We start from the raw sequence: 18,589 nt of genomic DNA, 5'->3' as shown, positions 1-18,589 counted from the left end.
TCAATGTGTGAATTACCTTTCATTCCATGCCTTATGTTGTGTTGGGCATGTGTGCTCTTGTGTGGATTTGGATGTTTGTCCATTGCTTGTCTTGGTGACCAAGGCTATTGGTTTTTTCTTTGTTGTTTTGATTTGATTGGTGGCTCAGATTGTAGGTTTTGGTCTCTCTTAGCTTCTTCATGTTGTAGTCCTTGTCAATATCTTTTCGATGCTTTTCAAATGGATTCAATCTGAGTCCGGTTGTGAGGCTATGGCTTTTGGAGTTGTTGATCGATGTTCTGAGTACCTTTTTGAGTAGAGGCCAATTCAATCATGACATATCATATTTATGGCCATTGGAGAAGTTTAACTCCTCATGTTATTCATAACGGACGAGTTATCTTGTCTTCATAATCTACTAGGTACCTGTTGGGGTTCGTGCTTGGGTTTTTGTGTTTCCTATTACACTGACCCACCCTTGTGAGGTGTAGTGTGGTTTGTGAGTGTTCCTTGTTGTGGATGATGTTGCCTTATCGTTTGGGAGTGACTCAGTTCTTTGATGAGTCTACATTCTCCTTTCTGGATGTTGACCTTGGCACATCTCCGTATTCTTTCTCTCTTGAGAGAGTAGGCTAGTGTGGTTATGCCACTAGCTTAGTTAGTGTTCTCTTGTGAGTATGTTGATGGTTGGGGGAAATTGTGAGTTCCCTAATGCATCTTGGGCTGATTTTGTGCAGAGGTATAGAGCGACTCCCTCTTAGTCCTATACTCTATAGTATCCTTCTCCCTAAGCTTATATCTTCATGTGGATCGTCTCAATCAAGTTTTCTCTTTAACTGTTGACTTGAGGCTAGAGATTGAGTTTAGCAGTAGTTTGGGTGTAGTTTTCCTAGCATGGTGCTGGAGGGACATGGTATCGTTGGACACATGTTACGATCTCGTGAGTTGGTATGCAGACATTTGATGACTGTGTCCATTGAAAAAAGTCTTTGAACCTTGTGGAAAGGTGATATCTTGTCTGGTTGGGTTGTGTTATCCTAGTTTCCAGTGGTAGTTGAGCTTTTGTGCCGTGGTGAGGCGTCGTGCTCCTACGCTTGGTGGTGAGCAGTCTTTTGGAGTGTGTCCTTTTGTTGGTAAACTTTCATCCTCTTTGTTCTAAGGGTGAGTTTACATGGATTCCAGAATGATCATGTGTGACATGATAGTATTCTTGGGAATTTTGGGATGGTTATTCCCCATGATTCTAACTTTTTTTAGAAGTGCTTAGTGTTTTGACCTAGTTTTGCGGTCTCTTGGTAGGTGCATGTTTTGTTGGGCACCTGTTGACAAGGTAGAGTGGCTTGTTCCTTACCTTGTATTGTTGACTCTATGGCTAGATGGGTTCTTCCTAACACATAGAAGGTTCCTTGTTGGAGGACCTTGTGTCTGTGTGTCACCCATTCTCTCATGGTTAACCTATTTGGGGGTTAACCTGATGGGTTGAGAATGTGGGAGTGATTTGGTTTGACTTGTGGAGAGTTTCTCGAGTCATTCCTTTTGCTCAATTTTGGATTTTAGTTCTTGTGTGTTTTGGGTTCTATTCTTGGATTGCAGGCTTCCAGGAGTAAGCCTAGTCTTTTGGGGGGATGATGTAGTGCCTCTCCCATTTGACTTTTGTAAGTCATCCTAATGGATGCAACCTTGATGATCTTTAATTATGATGGGATCGTGATTGTGACCCTGAGTGGTCTACACCATTGAGGTGTTTGGATTTATGTTTTTGTATCAGTTGCTTTGATTATGCTTTTGACTGATCTTTGAGATTATGATGTGATTTTTGGTTCACTGAGGTTTGTGCCAGTGGTTATTAGGATCGATGTGGTATCATGAGGTTGTTTCATGATTACCCTGAGATGTGTGCAGAGATTGCACTGTGTACCATTACCATGCTACATTGGACTAGGTTCCGGTAGCAGTGGTTAGTCATGTTTATGACTGTGTTTTCTTATGTGTTTCAAATCCCTTTTTAATGTAGAGTAATCAATCATTATTAAATAATTAAGTAATTAGAATGGATTGTTCTTGTTGGATTATTTGGTTATGTGCTGCGGACATTTACCTTGTTATATTTTTGATTAGAGAGATATTTGTTACTCATGTTATGTTTACATTTGAGAGGACTCGAGGGTCAGATCGTACACCTTGATTTCAGTATCATAGATTTTAGACTACTATGTTATTCAGTTAATCATATTGCATGATGATGCCATTTTGAGATGACAATGTGTTTTATGATGATATCTGGTTATCTGGTATTTGGACATACCTCTGATTTTGTTATGTGATGGATTTAATGCTATGGTTATTTACTTCATTCCTGCGTTGTTATGCTTTATACGAATGTGAGTGATGTAAATAGATTATTTTAATATAATTAAATAAATGGTTAAATTAGGTGATTTAATACATTTATTGCTTCATCTATGTTATCATATGCAATTACACTTGATCATGTTGTTTAGTGTGTAGGATTATATCCCTGGCAGTGGCACATGGAGTTAGTGATTCAGCCATTCATATTTTACCAATGTCATCCTTATATGGTCGATGTATCCTTTATTAAAATGTTTAAATTAAACCTTTCAGTGATTATTAAATCTGAACTCATTTGCATTATGTGATTAGACCAGTAAGCATGTCTGTGCATTTAGAGGTTCGCATTGTCGCGAAAAGTTATTAAGGAGGCTTATGTATTTTTGGGTTTTTGGGTTTTTTAATTGATTTATTTTAATTTCTAGTAGCTTTTCCATAGATGAATTCCTATTTATAGGAATAACCTATTTTCATTTGGGTCGATTCAGGGTTTAACTAGATTGGCTGGTTATTTGCCCTAATCGATTATTCACTCGAAAAGTGAATAAGTATCCAAAGAGGAATTTAATTCTTCACTTCTCACTTTCAAATTGGAAAGTTGGAGAGTAAAACCCAAAATCCTCTTCATGAGGATTTACTATTTTGTTTGTTGTGGGAGCTACGGGCGTGGGATCATTGCGAGGTTGAGCTCGTTGGATCCAGCTCGGGGAAACCTTGGATTGCCGCGATTTTCAGCCACTTCTGCGAGCGTTTTATTTTATGGTTTAGATTCCCGTTTTGCCCTTTTGGCTGTGAGGTAGGGCTTTCCTATTTTATTTTTTCTGCTTTGTTTCTACTTTTGTTTTTGGTAGCCGTTTGTTTGGAGGCCGAGAACTAGTGTTCTCCGTTTCTATATGCTAGTTCTACCCGGTTGGGCAGGTATGAATAGTTTCCTTTTTTTGGGATGAGGGTTTGAAATTTTACGCCATTATGTTGGCCATTTTTGCATACGATGTCTGATTCCATTGATTTTTGGATTTTTGGGGTTTTTGAACCCAAAGGCCAAATGGGTTTTAATTTTGAAGTTTTCTAAATTTTTAGGGTTTTTACCTCATTTTGCATGCCGCCCCATTTTCTTGAGTTTTCTTGGCACAATGTGGGTCGTGGACCTTGATGATCCATTTGGATATTAGTCAGACTACTTTTGCACTTTTATGTTGCATTGGGATGTGTGTTGCATACGTACTCCCAACGTTGTGTTCGGTTGGGTGATTTTATACTTGTTATGTTTTTTGTTGGACCTTTGCTTTTGTTTCATGAATGCTAGGATTCGTGTAGAATCCATACTCTCAGATTGAGGCCGATTGAGTGAGTTCACAATGTTTGGTCTTGTTGCATCATTGGGATTCGTGTGGAATCCATACTCTCAGATTGAGGCTGATTGAGTGATTTAATGATGTATGGTTTTATCAGCTTTGAGATTCATGTAGAATCCATCCTTTCTGAGTTGCTTTTAGTTAGATGTTTTCTTTGCATTATGTTCTCATTCCTGTCCTTGTGTTATGATCTTCATGATGGTGGTGCACCACACATGAGTACGTGCGTGTACATTTGTTGGGTGACTTGCGAGGCCTAATCTTTCATGGATTTGCCGAAAGTTATGATCATTGGGGTTGGGATGGGAGCATGCATGCCCATGGACACTTGTTGTAGGATGAGCATGGGTAGGGTAGGGTAGCATCTGGAGGGGGCTTCTATCTCGCAGCTCGACATTCATGGTGCCAGAGGTTGACAGAGGATAAGAAGTTTTAAGTAAGTGATAACTAAATAAAATGTGTGATTGTTAATAAAACTTAAGATAAGTAAAATGTGTGAGCACCCGATTAAGTTCGAGGACACAATGTGTGAGCACCCATTTAAGTTTGAGGACACACGATCTGAGCTTGGGCTTTTTGATGCCAAGCGACTCTCCAGGATGTCAACCCCTACATAGTAGCCTATTGAGTGTCTGACCAGGACCTTTACTCCTTGCATTGTCTTAGGTTCTTGGTTCAGCCATCATACTGTCTGGCATGAGTGTTAGCCTTGGATGTTGTGCTTTATGTGTGTTTTTGGTTGGATCATTATCTCCATCAGCACGACAGGTGTGGACCTATGGGTGTCACATGGTTCGGAGGCGTAGCTACCTTCACCACTGCTAGGGATCGGTGTACAGAGACGATCTTTGTCCTAGTGCGACCATTGTTGGACCTCTTCACTTGGTAATTTGGGTTTTGGAGTATGCTTTCTTGTGATTTATGCTTTCATTGGGATGCTTGTATATCATGTTTAGATGATGTTATTTTATTTGGCGCATTCCCTTATTATGATGTTTAGCATATGATTAGATGATGTGATTTGCTTTAGTATAATATCTATTGCTTACTATTGTTTAGCATGTGATAGGTGATGTTATCTACTGTAGGATTATCTTATGTGTTATCACTAGTCTGTTAGATTTTCTTATGCTGTTATTATGCATGTTTTAGTAGTGATGTCCCTATTACAACAGTACTGACGATTTGGTCGGTGGCTTGGGATGTTACGCGCGGGGGATGGCTAGGATGCATGATGGTCTTATGATGCTATTGACGGTTGGGAGGAACCACATACTTAGTTTGGTTGTTTAGTTCACTGTGATGTTTATTTCAGTGTGTTCTTTGCTGCTATAGTTTAGATGGATAGATGTTCTCCTTTCTGTGTTGTTCTTGCACTTGATTGTTCATTCCTCGAGCCTTTGTGGATCTGGTACTCCTTGGTGTGGAGGTTCTTTGCTCTAATTTTGGTCCTTTTTGCTTTTGGGAGTGTTTTCGTGTTTCTATGGGCGACATTTGTTCAGCATGGTGTGACACTTTAAAAATTATCGCACGCCCATGCAAACTATGTCGTACGACACTGTAAAGTATCGCATGCCTTCTTGAGAAATGTCATATGACACTGGAAGAGTGTCGCACGCCTTAAGGAGAAGTATCGCCCTTAGTAAAAAGTATCGCACAATTTTTTTGAAAAACCTGCGCATGCCATCAGCGGGAACTTTTCTTCGTGATCCGATCTTTTTGAGAGTGGTTTTGGATACCCTTTTGGGTGTTCTTCGACCCTATGCTATTGCATTTTGAATTCTGTCAGTTTCTCTTGAAATTGAGTTTTCGTGTTTTCGTTTTAGTCTCTTGGGATTTAAAATATATCATTTAAGTATAAGTTGATGTATATTTAATTTCTTTAAGATATATTTTAATATATGCGACAAATCGTTTGAGATAGGTTTTAGACCTCTCGGAGATAAGTTATGGATTCTAAGAAATTTTAGGGCTTCAGAAATCCAGACTTAGCCAATTTTCAGGGCTTCAGGATTTCAGGCTTAGCCAAATTTTGGGATTCTGCATTTTACCCCAGCTTGGTGTTTTGTTGATGAGTGGTCTTTTCTTGTTCCCTCATCTTGTTGTGGTGGTTTTTGGCTTTTGTTTGGGTGTGTTAGTTGGGTAGTGGCGTTCGAAGATTCATTGGTTGCTGGGATTGTGTTGAAGTCTTCCGTTGCGATCTTTGTGATCCCTATATGATGTTGTCTTGTGCATTCATACTTGAAAAAAAAAATCTTGGCTTGATTTGAATCCTTGTTTCCAAGGATCTTCGGGCGGGGCATTACATGTTGTAATGCAACAATGACTCCTTGTCAATTAGATCTTAGATCCAATATCATTACATTCTCTTAATTTAAATAATCATCATTGAACATCTTTACATAATATATATTACCGTCTCTTAATTATTTAATATATATTAAATAATATTTAATATACATTAAATAATTAATATTAAAAGTCAACCATTAGACTCAATTTTCTAATTGTTCTAATAATATTTTGTTTGTATAAACGATGTTTGAAAAAGACTTCTATCAATTCCAATAATCAAATAGCAATTCTAACAAACCCAATATTATCAAAACAATGATTGCATAATTCAAAACTTTGATTTATAATTTCAAAAGCCCCAAAAATAATTGATGACTTAAATATTTAACTCATTCTAATAGAATTGTAATTATATCACTTATTTGAAATTTAATTGCTTAATAATTAATTACACTTCTTCTAGTATTAACTAATCTTAATTAAATTAAATTTAATTGGATTAGTTAATAAATCATATAAAACTAATGCATAGTAATAAGATTCTATTCAAACCTGCTGCAGCGGCTGAACAGAAAGCTTATGCGAAAAGAAGTCTAGCAGTGACAGGAAGATAACATACAGAACTATAAATCAAGAATTGCATCATGATAGGAAGTCTAGCGGTGACAGGAAAATAGCATGTAAAATTATAAACATTCACATATATATGTATATATATACATTTAGTATTTTCAAAGAGAACATATATTTACTTTTACACCAGAAGGGCTTTCATTTCAACGAATTAAGGATGGTAATTGTTCTATAATTTTATCCATTAATTTCTCTAATAGGTTTTGACTGTATATTTAGAAACCCTTTTCAAATCCATTTATCAATTTGATCCTAACTCAAACCCAAACTTGATTTAGATCTAATTCTTTCTCATTTGAAACTAAGATTTTCTATTGTTTTCTTTGCAACCAAATAGATACATATCTAGATTCCAATTTCAAGATTAAGGATTCATTCATGGAGTGTATTCAGACACATATAACAGACACGATGAAGACATGAAGAGAGATAGTGCAAAGAGTATATGCGAATATCATGAGTGCACTTAGACACTGATGCTAATTTTCCATGCCTCAAAAGTCAATAGGAAACCCCTTCCTTCTCCATCATTTGCAATTCCTCCAAGATCCAAGTCAATCGAAAATCTCCAAGTGACTAGAAGTGCTAGAAGAAGCATAGAAGCATATAGAAACATATGAGCATGTAGAAGCATATGAGCATGTAGAAACATATGAGCATGGAGAATCATATGAGCATGTAGAAATGTATGAATATGTAGAAATATATGAGCATGTAGAAATATATGAGCTTCTCAAATGCATGTAAGCTTTGAAGCTTCCATTTTTAGCTTGTCCAAACACACTAGGAGAGCCTCTATTTAAAGGCCTATAAGATGCATCTAGAATGTCTCTAGAAACAACTAGAAGATAAGCATTACAACTAAGCATGAGTCTACTCCAACCTTCTAGATGAGTCTTAAGGTTGTAGACACCATGTGCTCAAATAAAATGCTAACTCCTAAGTGTAGACTGTAGACACCTAAATTTGATTACACTGCTTTGGTAATCTAATTTAGCCATCTCTAAAGGCATCATTAATTAAATTCTTATTTAATTAATCCTTTGCCATCCCCTAGCTGATTAATTTAATTAATCATCTATATTCCTAATTGATAAATCAAATAACTTATTATTTATCAATTAAATCCTATTCTTCTATCTAATTTCAAAAATTCCCATTTATTAAATAAATCTATTTGATAAATTAAATCCTCAAATCCAAAAACCCCTAACCTATCCTTAATCCTCCATTTAGCCTAATCCACCCCATCCACCCATGCTAACCTAGCTTAGCCACTAACTCACCCACCCTCATTTAATGCCATCCACTTGCACATCTCTAACATCCCTAATCTAATCCTAAACCCAAGCCTAATCCACCCCCTAATGTTGTCACATTCCCTAAACAAGTTTAAGACTTTCCTAAACCAAACCAAAGTCTCCCCTCAAAAATCTCAACCACCAAGTCATGAGTGCTCTTACAAACCATAAAAGACTCTTACAAGCCCACTCATGAATCTTACATCCATCTTCCACACTCTTCTCGCTTCCACACTTATTCCTCTTACATCTCTCTTACATACTCAACCCCACTCATCATGCCTTTAACTAACCCCTTACCCTACCCTCTCACACTCATCCTCCTTGTGACAAGTGTCACCTTCCCATTGGTGCTAAACAAGCACAATCCATGTGCTCCTGTTTGAGTGCATCTTAGCCCTCCTTAACCATCTCCCCATCCTTGCATCTAAGCCCTCCATCCCTCAAGCCCTTAGCCTATAAATTGAATCCCATCCCAAGCCATTCAAAATCAACAATCTTTGAGCTAAAGTTACCATGCTATTTTGAGAATCAAAGTCATCAGTCTTACCCTTATATTGCCAAATTGAGAGCTCACAAAGCTACCAATTTGCCATTACCCACCTCCATTGAAGCAGCTTTGAGCATCTTGAGCATACATCCACATCAAAGGACACATCTACAAAATCAAGAAAGCAATGAAGTGCTTCATCCTTTGAGGTTTGCATATCTTGTTTGTTTTCTTTGTCTAAGCATATATGTGAATTTAGTTTTAGTTTGTGAATGTTTCTCTTATTGTTAATGTTCTTTGCATACTAAATCTTGTTCTACATAGACAACTTATGCATTCTTAGAGTGCAAACTCCTGTGTTGTCTACATGACAAATCCTGAGAATTTGCAAACTCCTATGTGAGCAAACATTAAAATAATGCACAATCATTAATATAATATTTACTTTACTCTTTTCAATTTAATTAATTAATTTATTAAATCTCATGCACTAACTTTAATAATTCCACTTATTCTTATCTTAATATATTTATATTTTAATCACATGAAATCTAGAATCTTTTAATAATTTTAATATATTTTCACTTTTAAATTTTATTTTCAAAACTTAATTGTTAAAATATTTGTTAGTTTTAATAATAATATTATTTAGTCGTTTATTTAAAAATGAACTCCAAATATATTATTATTAAAATGAATATTGTCACATTCCAAATTTAAACTTATAACTTTTATCTTCAAATTTAATTATTTTATTTAATTAATTTCCCAATTAATTAAATAAAATAAATATCAAAATATCATATTAATTTTCCATTAAATTAAACTATTAATTAAATATTTTAATTAGGCTTAATTAATAGAAGATACATCAAAGACTCATAAAATAAAATATGAAAAACTCATCATAGCCAAAATACATACAAAATCAAACCAAGGGTTTATATCAAAAATTACGTTATCTAACGTATTCGGAGGGTACTCAACTCAGATACTTGTCCTAATTTTCAGTTAGGACAAATGGCTTAAAGGGTTGGGATTTGGACTTGAGAATTTATCTCCCCTCTCTTATTATTGAGATAATGTGATAGGGTATGCTCATCCTGGCAATTCAGAGAAGTCAATACTCGGTACCTGCAACTTGCATAAAAACCATGCATGTACAAGCACAATATATATACTAAACTAAATAGGCAATGGCAGAAAGTGGTGCATCATGTAGATCTTGACTAGCAAGTGACTACGACTCCCTTCCTTAACCACATCAGACACGCCATACATAAGAACAAACACACACACCATACACATGCAAGTATGGGGTAAGTATCCATAATAAAACACATGTGATAATAAACCATCTAATTAATCATCATCAATAACTACAAATACTGAAATAATCATCATGCATGCATGAAATGTAAAGTACCAAGTAATCTCATCACATATCAACTGAATCCATAGCACACATCTAATAGTCTCAAAAAAATGTTGCTAACCATCAACATAGAACTAGCTCTAAAAGAGCTTGACAATGATAACAAAAATGTGTTGTAGGGGCAAGCACTACAATAGACTTCATAGTGTTTTAATAAGATATAGTATATTGTAATTAAAAAGTTCTACAAGTATGTACTTTAACACTCGAAAAGGTTTTGATTTTGAGAAAGAAAAAATAATAAATTATATTAAAAAAATGTAAAAACTATATGGCATTTTAAAGGAGAGAGTCCTCTTCCAAAATGTATAATTTTTCTTTTGGTTTGAATAGAATTATTTTGAAAAATGTGTTGCGAGATGAAAATTATTGATTTGAGGTGAGTTGAAATTTGAACCATTATAAAAGAGGAAATATTGGTCTAAAGCCAATTTTGATTTTTGATTTTTCTAGCTACATATATTATCTATAACATAATCCAAGATCAAAGGGAAATCAGTTTATTTCTATGTAGTTTTCTAGTGAGAACTAGATCCCTAATTTTCAGCATTTTTTAGCAACTAAAAAGTTATTTTTGAAAAATAGGAAAATATATAATTTTTTATTCCAAATAATTATTAAAAATTATAACCCTAAACTTCATTTGTTTCTACACATTTCATTAGTTTACTTCATTTTCAAATTCTAAATAATAATACCAGTTTTATGTTATTAAAGGTGAGCAATTGTACTTTTGTTTGCCTTTTCCTTTGTAAAAGTGTGACATAGGTTTGTGCTTTTACCCTTATAATGTAATATCATATTATATGATACTTATTTCACTATAACATTATTGATATTATATTATTATTACTATTTTACTTATTAATAATAATTTGACCAAGGTAAAAGTACAAAGATGTGTCACCTTTTAACCCGACTTATTAGAATGACTAAATTTGAGTATTTATATCTAAAAATCATTTTTTTTCAAACATAGGATCTAGATAAATTCATTCTAGCTAAGTTATATATAGTCTTACACTTTTTCAATTGGAAATGTCTTTTAAATGCATGTTTTATACTTGTTTGTATCCAATTACTAAAAAAAAAAATTATTTCAAAAAAGTGACATTTCAATAACTCTTACTATTTTTTATGGTAATTTTAAAATAATATATAAACACCATTTTATAGAGCTCAGAGTCAAGAATATTCTCATATAGATTTTAAGGTGTTTTAATTAGATATAGTATACTGTAATTAAAAAAATTTACAAGCATGTATTTTAACACTCTAAAAGATGTCAATTTTGAGAGAAAAAATTATTAAATCATATGATAAAAATTTAAAAATTATATGGCATTCTAGAGGAAAGAGTCCTCTTTTAGAATGTATAATTTTTCTCCTGGTTAGAATAGATTTGTTTTGAAAAATGTAGTGGGAGATGAAAACTATCGATTTCAGGTGAGTTGAAATTTGAATAATTATAAAAGAGAAAATATAGGTCTAAATTTGATTTTTATTTTTGATTGTTCTAGCTATATATTTTATTTATAACATAGTCTGAGATTAAAGAAAAATAAGTTTATTTCCATAGAGTTTTGTGGTGGGAACTAGACGACTAATTTTCAACATTTTTTAGTAGCTAAAGATGTATCTATAAAAATTAGGAAAATATATCGATTCTTATTCCAAATAATTATTAAAAATTATAATCCTAAACTTCATCCATTTCTACACATTTCATTAGTTTACTTCATTTTCAAATTCAAAATAATAATACCAATTTTATATCATTGAAGGTGAACATGTATACTTTTGTTAGCCTTTTCCTTTACAAAAAAAGGGTGATACAGGTTTACACTTTTACGAAATGAAGATGAAGATTATTATTTTATTGGTATTACATTAGTAATATATTATTTTATTATTTAATAATATATTATATAATTAAATACATTTTATAAATTTATTTATTTATTATAAAATTATAAGATTTTTATATATAGTCATTTACTCTAATATATATATATCATATACCTATATCAAGGAATATAGTTAGTACATATAAGTATACTAAAGAAGCTACTAGTTTTAATTAGGAAAAATAGCTCCATTGTAATGTCCCTACTTGTAATATTGTCCTATTTTCTCAAGGAATCAATTGAAAGATTTTCATTGCATTATTTAATCTAATAATTCTTCATATATGTATATATTAATATCATCTTGATTAAATTGTATGTATAAGCTTGGTCAACTAGGGATTGGTCAAGGAAACCACATTAAAGACTTGACAAGACCTTGGTCCTTGCCTTTCAAATGGGTGCTTTCCATCCCTCACCATTTCTAGCTGCTATAACATACTATAGTCATTGAAAGTTATGGTTGGGTCCCATAGCTCAATAAACCTAAACCCAAGAGTCAGTATATACCCCTCTTTCCTTAGGACTAAGCCCTACCCTCTTATCCACCTAGTTCTTATTGATTAACATAATCTTGTGATCATTTTAGAATCATTACTTCTTAATAATTTCCTTACTAGAGTACTCAGGTATTGTAACGGGGTCTCATAGCTCAATAAGCCTAAACCCAAGAGTGGAATACATCCCTCTCTTGCCCTAGGGATCTGCCCTACTCTCTTACCTACCTAATCCTTTCCTCATTAACATGCATTTCCAATTTATCTTGAATCATTTTATTTTGATAATTAATCATTAAAGAAATAATTACATATAGTTTCATTATATTACCACTTGTAACATCCCCAATTAGGACATTAAATTATAATTTACCCAACTTTGCATTATAATACTGATTCGGGGTGTATTTAGTAAATTCCCCCATCTTTACGAAAGCTTATACCTCTTTTCGTGCCATATAAACATATCAGTTCTTTTATATGTTCTCCATTTTTATCTCTTTATTTTATTGGTTGTCAATGTTTCATGTCTCTTATATTATTGTCAATATAAATACTTACCTTTTCTAAACTCATGGTTGAAATTTCTATGCTACCACCTTTCCAAATTTTGGGATTCAATTAAATTATTTAACCTTGGTCTAAACTAGTTTCCAAGGTGATGTTGGCATGCCATCTAAAGTAGGTGGTTTAAATAATAATGTGATCATCTCTTTTAGGCTTGTGGACCCTATCCATATTTTATTATTTCCATGGTGGGATCACAATTTGAAGGTTTATAAACCTTGCTAATGTCTAACCAAATCCCTTTTCCTTATGTCACATGGGTGGGATTTGAATAGCAATTTAAACTTATGCCTTTTTACATCCCATCTTCGTAACATGTTCTCATAGTATGAAAAACAATGTGTTAGGGTTCCATGTTGACGTGGCTTTATCCTTCTAATCATTCTTTTACTGTTATTTCAAGATCACTTTGTCCAATCTTGACTACTAATAATGTAGTATTGATTGGATAATTTATATCTTTGACTTTCTAGCCAATAGAATTTTTGGAAATAATAATTGACATAATGAACAATGGGACTTCACAAACTATGTTCTAGGTGTGCTCATAGTCAATGTCCTTTATGTAGATGGAGTCCATGGCAAGATGTGATAGCTCTAGTTCTTGTCCTTCCTTTCAAATCCTCTCTTCTTCCTCATATTGCATTCAATTAAATAATTTAAATTCAATAAAGCTTGATAGTTTATTCTTTATTCATTGGTGGTGTCCTTGGCTTAAGCTCATTGTTTGGCACTGCAATACCAAGGAGTTGATGTATTTCTATGTTGGCTTTGATCATCCCTTGTGAGGGTCATTTTTACCATGGGCCATGATATATATGGAGATTAAATCAAAATTGTTGATATGGAAAAAAAATATGGTAAGTATAAAGAGGACAAGAACCATTGTCAAGGCTTCTAGCAACACTTTAATTCTTCCTCACACAACATATTCAATTGGAAACTTAAATGAATTTTGTTAGATGAAATGTTTATCCTTCAGTGACTATGGGGATCTTCAGGTGGTAAGATTTTTTCTCTTCTATTGGGGTGGTTGAGAGAAGAATAGAGATCATTATTGTGTACTTCTTATATAAGGTAATAAAGGTTCCTTATCAGAATATGATAGCTTATGTTTGACCAACATCTACTTTGAATGATTCTAGTCCAATCATGATTGTCAAACTCAATATATAACATATACTTCACTAGGTTCAACTCATTTAGGTATGCATAATTGGATTTCAAAGTTAGATCATTATTACACATGAATCCTAAGTCCTTGTGTATATTCTCATCTCCTATACTTTCAATTCTACATTGAATATAACTCCTTACATCTCCTATGTAAAGCACATTTAGGGGGATTTATGAAAATGTGCCTAATGGGTCATCCACAAGAGAAAAAAACATATTTTCTTGAACTTGTACCTCAACCTTTCACTAACATCATATATTGTTTGACTAGTCATTGAATCTCTAACTATATGCACTAAAGACTTAGTTTGAGCTTCATAAAATACCTTAAAAGTCCATTTTAGGGCTTCTTCAACTCTGCACTTTAAGAACTTATTTTTGCACTTTAATTCATTGTCAACTCACTCTTCAATTCACTCTAGACACATCACATGATCAAATGGTACTCACAATATTTCTCATGATCTTTAAATCACTTCAAATTGGACTCAGCATTAAATGCATATCTATTAAAAATTCAAAAATTGTCACTGATTACTATTAAACATTTTTTCCATCTTACAACTTACTATGATCATATCTATTCTTGCATACTTGACCATAGCCTTCTCTCTATATCCTTTACCTTCTATTAACTGGGTAAAAGCACAAACCTGTGTCACCTTTTATGAAGAAACGTGATATCAGAATGCGACAGTTCAACATTAATGACAAAAAAAATGGTATTTATGTTTAGAATTTGAAAATGATGTAAACTGATGAAATTTGTAGAATTGGATAAAATTTATGCCTATCATTTTAAAATTTTTTTTTGAGTAAGAATTCATTTATTTCTTTTATTTTGAAGTCCCTTTTTTAACAATAAAAATATAGGGTGTAGTTCTCATCAAAAAAAAAATGCAAATCATTTTTTTTTTGTTTTGATTTGAAAATATCTTATAGATGACATGTATATCTAGTGCACAAAAAAAGAAATAATTATTTTTAATCTATATTTTCTTTGTTACAAGTACTCAAGCTCGACCTTCTTAGAAGCCAATAGTTTTTTCCTCCTGTCAAAACTTTCCAATCAAATCTACACCTTCTTGAGAAAAAATTACATATTCATGAAGAGGACTCTCTCCTCTAGAGATAAATATAATTTTTTTGTTTTTTTGGTATGATTTACTATTTTTTCCCTTTTTAAAGTGAGCATCTTTTGAAATGTTGAAATATCGACTTATAATATTTTGAAATTCTAACATATTATAACTAAACAAAACACTCAAAAATTTATATAATGATGATATTGAATCTATGATCTATAAAAGGGTATTTTTAGTTTTTGCATAAAATTGAGTTTTGATAGAGAAATGAAATTTGACCAAAATAGGTTTTGATATCACAAACGGTGACACAGATTTGTGCTTTTACCCAAGTGCAAAACTTCTAACTCTCTTTCTGACATTAGTTATAATTTAATTGATGCTCTACTTATTTTGAAACTACTTAATTCAAATAGGATGAGTCACAAACAACTTTTGACTTCAATCTCTCATAAAGTGAATCAAAATAATCTTCCTCCAAAACTATTTAAGAACTTTCTAGATCCTTAGATTTCACAAATGCTTCTTTGAATTCATCAACATTTTCCTTGATTGCTTCCTTCCGTCATTTCTATCATTGTTTCTTCTATGATTTGGATTCTTGTTGAAATTTACTCCATCCATTTTGCAATATCTCATTATTTATCAAAATTTATTGCATAATTGACATACAAGTACATTCCTACTTTGATTAGTTCCATTCTAACGATTGAGTACTTTACAATTCCTTAAAATGTGTCCATGATTGTTACACTTGTAACATACAAACTATTTTCTCTTGCCATCAAATCTTCCTCCATCATTAGATATTCTTTGTGATCTTCCTCTTTCATTACCTATAAGGTTGGTGTTCCTAAACATTCTACTATTTGCATTATTACTATCAAAATTAGGTTTCTTGCAATCTACTACTTTATGTCCATAACCATGACAATTATAACAATATAAATTAATAACAGGTTTAAAAGACTTACCTATGCAATCTCTTTTCATATGACTAGTTTCATTGCATATGAAACATCTACCTCTAAATTCATGTTTGACTTCCTTTGGTGGTTCATCTTCCTTAGGTTTATCAACTTGATCTATTTTCTTAAGATCATTATTTTTCATAGACAAATCAACTAGTTCAATCTCTTTAGATTCTTTAGTAGAAATGCTTGATTCAATCTTACTCAGATCAGACTCTTTATGGGATTCAACATTTGGATTTGGTCCTTTTCTAATTTCAAATTTCTTGGTAGATTTCTCTCCAACAAGGTAACCAAGTCATGTCTTATCCTAAGAAGGTCTTTGGTGAAATATTTGTTCATCAATGTTCTCACTACTAGAATAAAGTTTCTCTAACTATTTCTTATCTTGTGTAAATTCTCCTTTCACAATCGTATTATACTTTTCTAATTTTGTATGCTCAATCTTAATAGAATCTAATTTAGATATTACTTAACTCAACTAGGATCTAAGGTCTATATTCTCATATTTCAGATCAAGTTCACTCTTACTATAATCTTTCTTAAGACTCAACTTACATGCAACAATTTTCAACTCACGTTTCAATATCTCATTTTCTTTCTTGAGATTACCTACTTCATCATTGTCACTGGTCTACACATTTGATTCCTTGCTAGATTTTAGATCATCAATCTCATCTTTTAGTTTTTCAATATAAACTTTTGCATCATCATACCTATCTTTCAGGTTATCTCTTTCTTCTGTAAGAAGGTCAATCTGTTCAAAAGCTTCTTCAAGATTCCATTTTAATTTTTCCATATCCATAGGGATCTTACTCAAGCTATTAAGCCTCTTTAGAGTAATTGGGGCATGATACCAATTGTTACAAATAGATAATACTAGGGGGGGGGGGGGAGTGGGGGTGAGTGAGTATTCTACAATTTTTTCCCCACAACTAAATATTGTTAATTACTTTATAACTTGCATATGAAAGTAAAACAACAATGTTGAACAATAAATATAACCATACACAAAGAGAACTCATAAAAATATTATTTGTTAACTAGGGAAACCCTAGCCAAGGGAAAAGCTTGGCGGGGATGATACCCACTAGATGATCCACTAGAAAAAATAATCATGTTAAGGATATTGACCCTATTAGGAGTCTATGAAGTACATATAGTATCTCAAATCCTTGTTATTGGACTAGGCCCTAATAAAAGCCCCCATTAGGATTTGCTTCAACCCTATTAGGAGTTGGTAGAACAAATACAATGTATGCAAGAAGAGCCCACTTCCTTAACATGCAATAATCAATAAAGTTCATCACAAGTAAAGTTCTTCTTCATAAGGCTCACATATCTTTCAAGCTATCTATACAATAGTTCACATGTTGTGCAACTTACACACTATTTGCACAAGATAAGATCTTTATTTATACCTTGTAGATTAATAATTCTCTTCTTAGTTGGATTTCATGTCTTCACACACTTGACATAATATAAGATCAATTATGGATTAATATCCACACAGTTAGCTCACCATGACTTAGTAATTATTTTAATACCAAAATAATTCCTTAAGTCATACAACTTATAAATATGATATATTCTATTATGTTCTATCAAATACCCATATTCGTATTTTTACTGTAAGTTTCATCAAACCATTTGTACACATCTATGCACCTACCTATTTCATCATGATATTTTCATAAAGCTATCCTCAACTACATGTGAGCTAACTTGAAGTGTGTCATCTATACACATCACATCTGTCTCTATGCTACTGCAAACTATTTAACACATAGGCAATTTTTTAAGTCTAATGCATAAATAAAATGTTGAATACATGTTACCATAAATTAAAACTCTCTAGACATATAAATAACCATATTTCCAACAAGAAACCTGTGATAAATGCCTAATAGGCTTGGTTTGGCTACCATCTATGAATTTCATTAGTTTCTCTTGCATTTTAGGTGCAAGGGTTGGGTTAATTAGCCTTTTCTTCTATCTAAAGGGTTTTGAATTTTATTTTAAAGGGATGACATGTTGAAATAAATCCTCTCTATCAGATTTCAATGTTAGTGTAAGGCCCCTTCCCCAGTACCATTATAAATCCTAAATAACATGAATATGGTTAGAACTAGGAGGTGTAAGGAGGTGAGATGTCATGTCTTTGTCTCTCATGCATGGTATGTGGATTATAGACTGTTACCATACACCTTATAATAGAATGATGATAAGTAGGTTTTAGGATTTAGGTATGTAATGATTGACATCCTTCTTATTAATATTGAACCTGAAATCTTATTGAGATTGATATCTATTATAGTCATTATTGTCATAAGTATCATATTCAAAATTTTATTAGGTTAATAAGCTAAGACCTTATGGAATAAAGACTTGAGATGTTATAACTTAGAAACTATGATGAGGGGTTCATAGTATGTTATGATCTATTAGGATAGTTGTTTTAGGTGGTCATTGTGACAAGATGAATTAACACCCACCCTTGTGAGTACTAATAATAATTATAGACAGAAATTGTTATCAAATTAGAT

Source organism: Cupressus sempervirens, chromosome 7 (assembly GCF_028749045.1).
Source record: "Cupressus sempervirens isolate cs-2001-9-10 chromosome 7, ASM2874904v1, whole genome shotgun sequence".
NCBI lineage: Eukaryota > Viridiplantae > Streptophyta > Pinopsida > Cupressales > Cupressaceae > Cupressus > Cupressus sempervirens.
The sequence above is the reverse complement of the archived record's forward strand: the minus strand, read 5'-3'. Positions refer to the sequence as shown.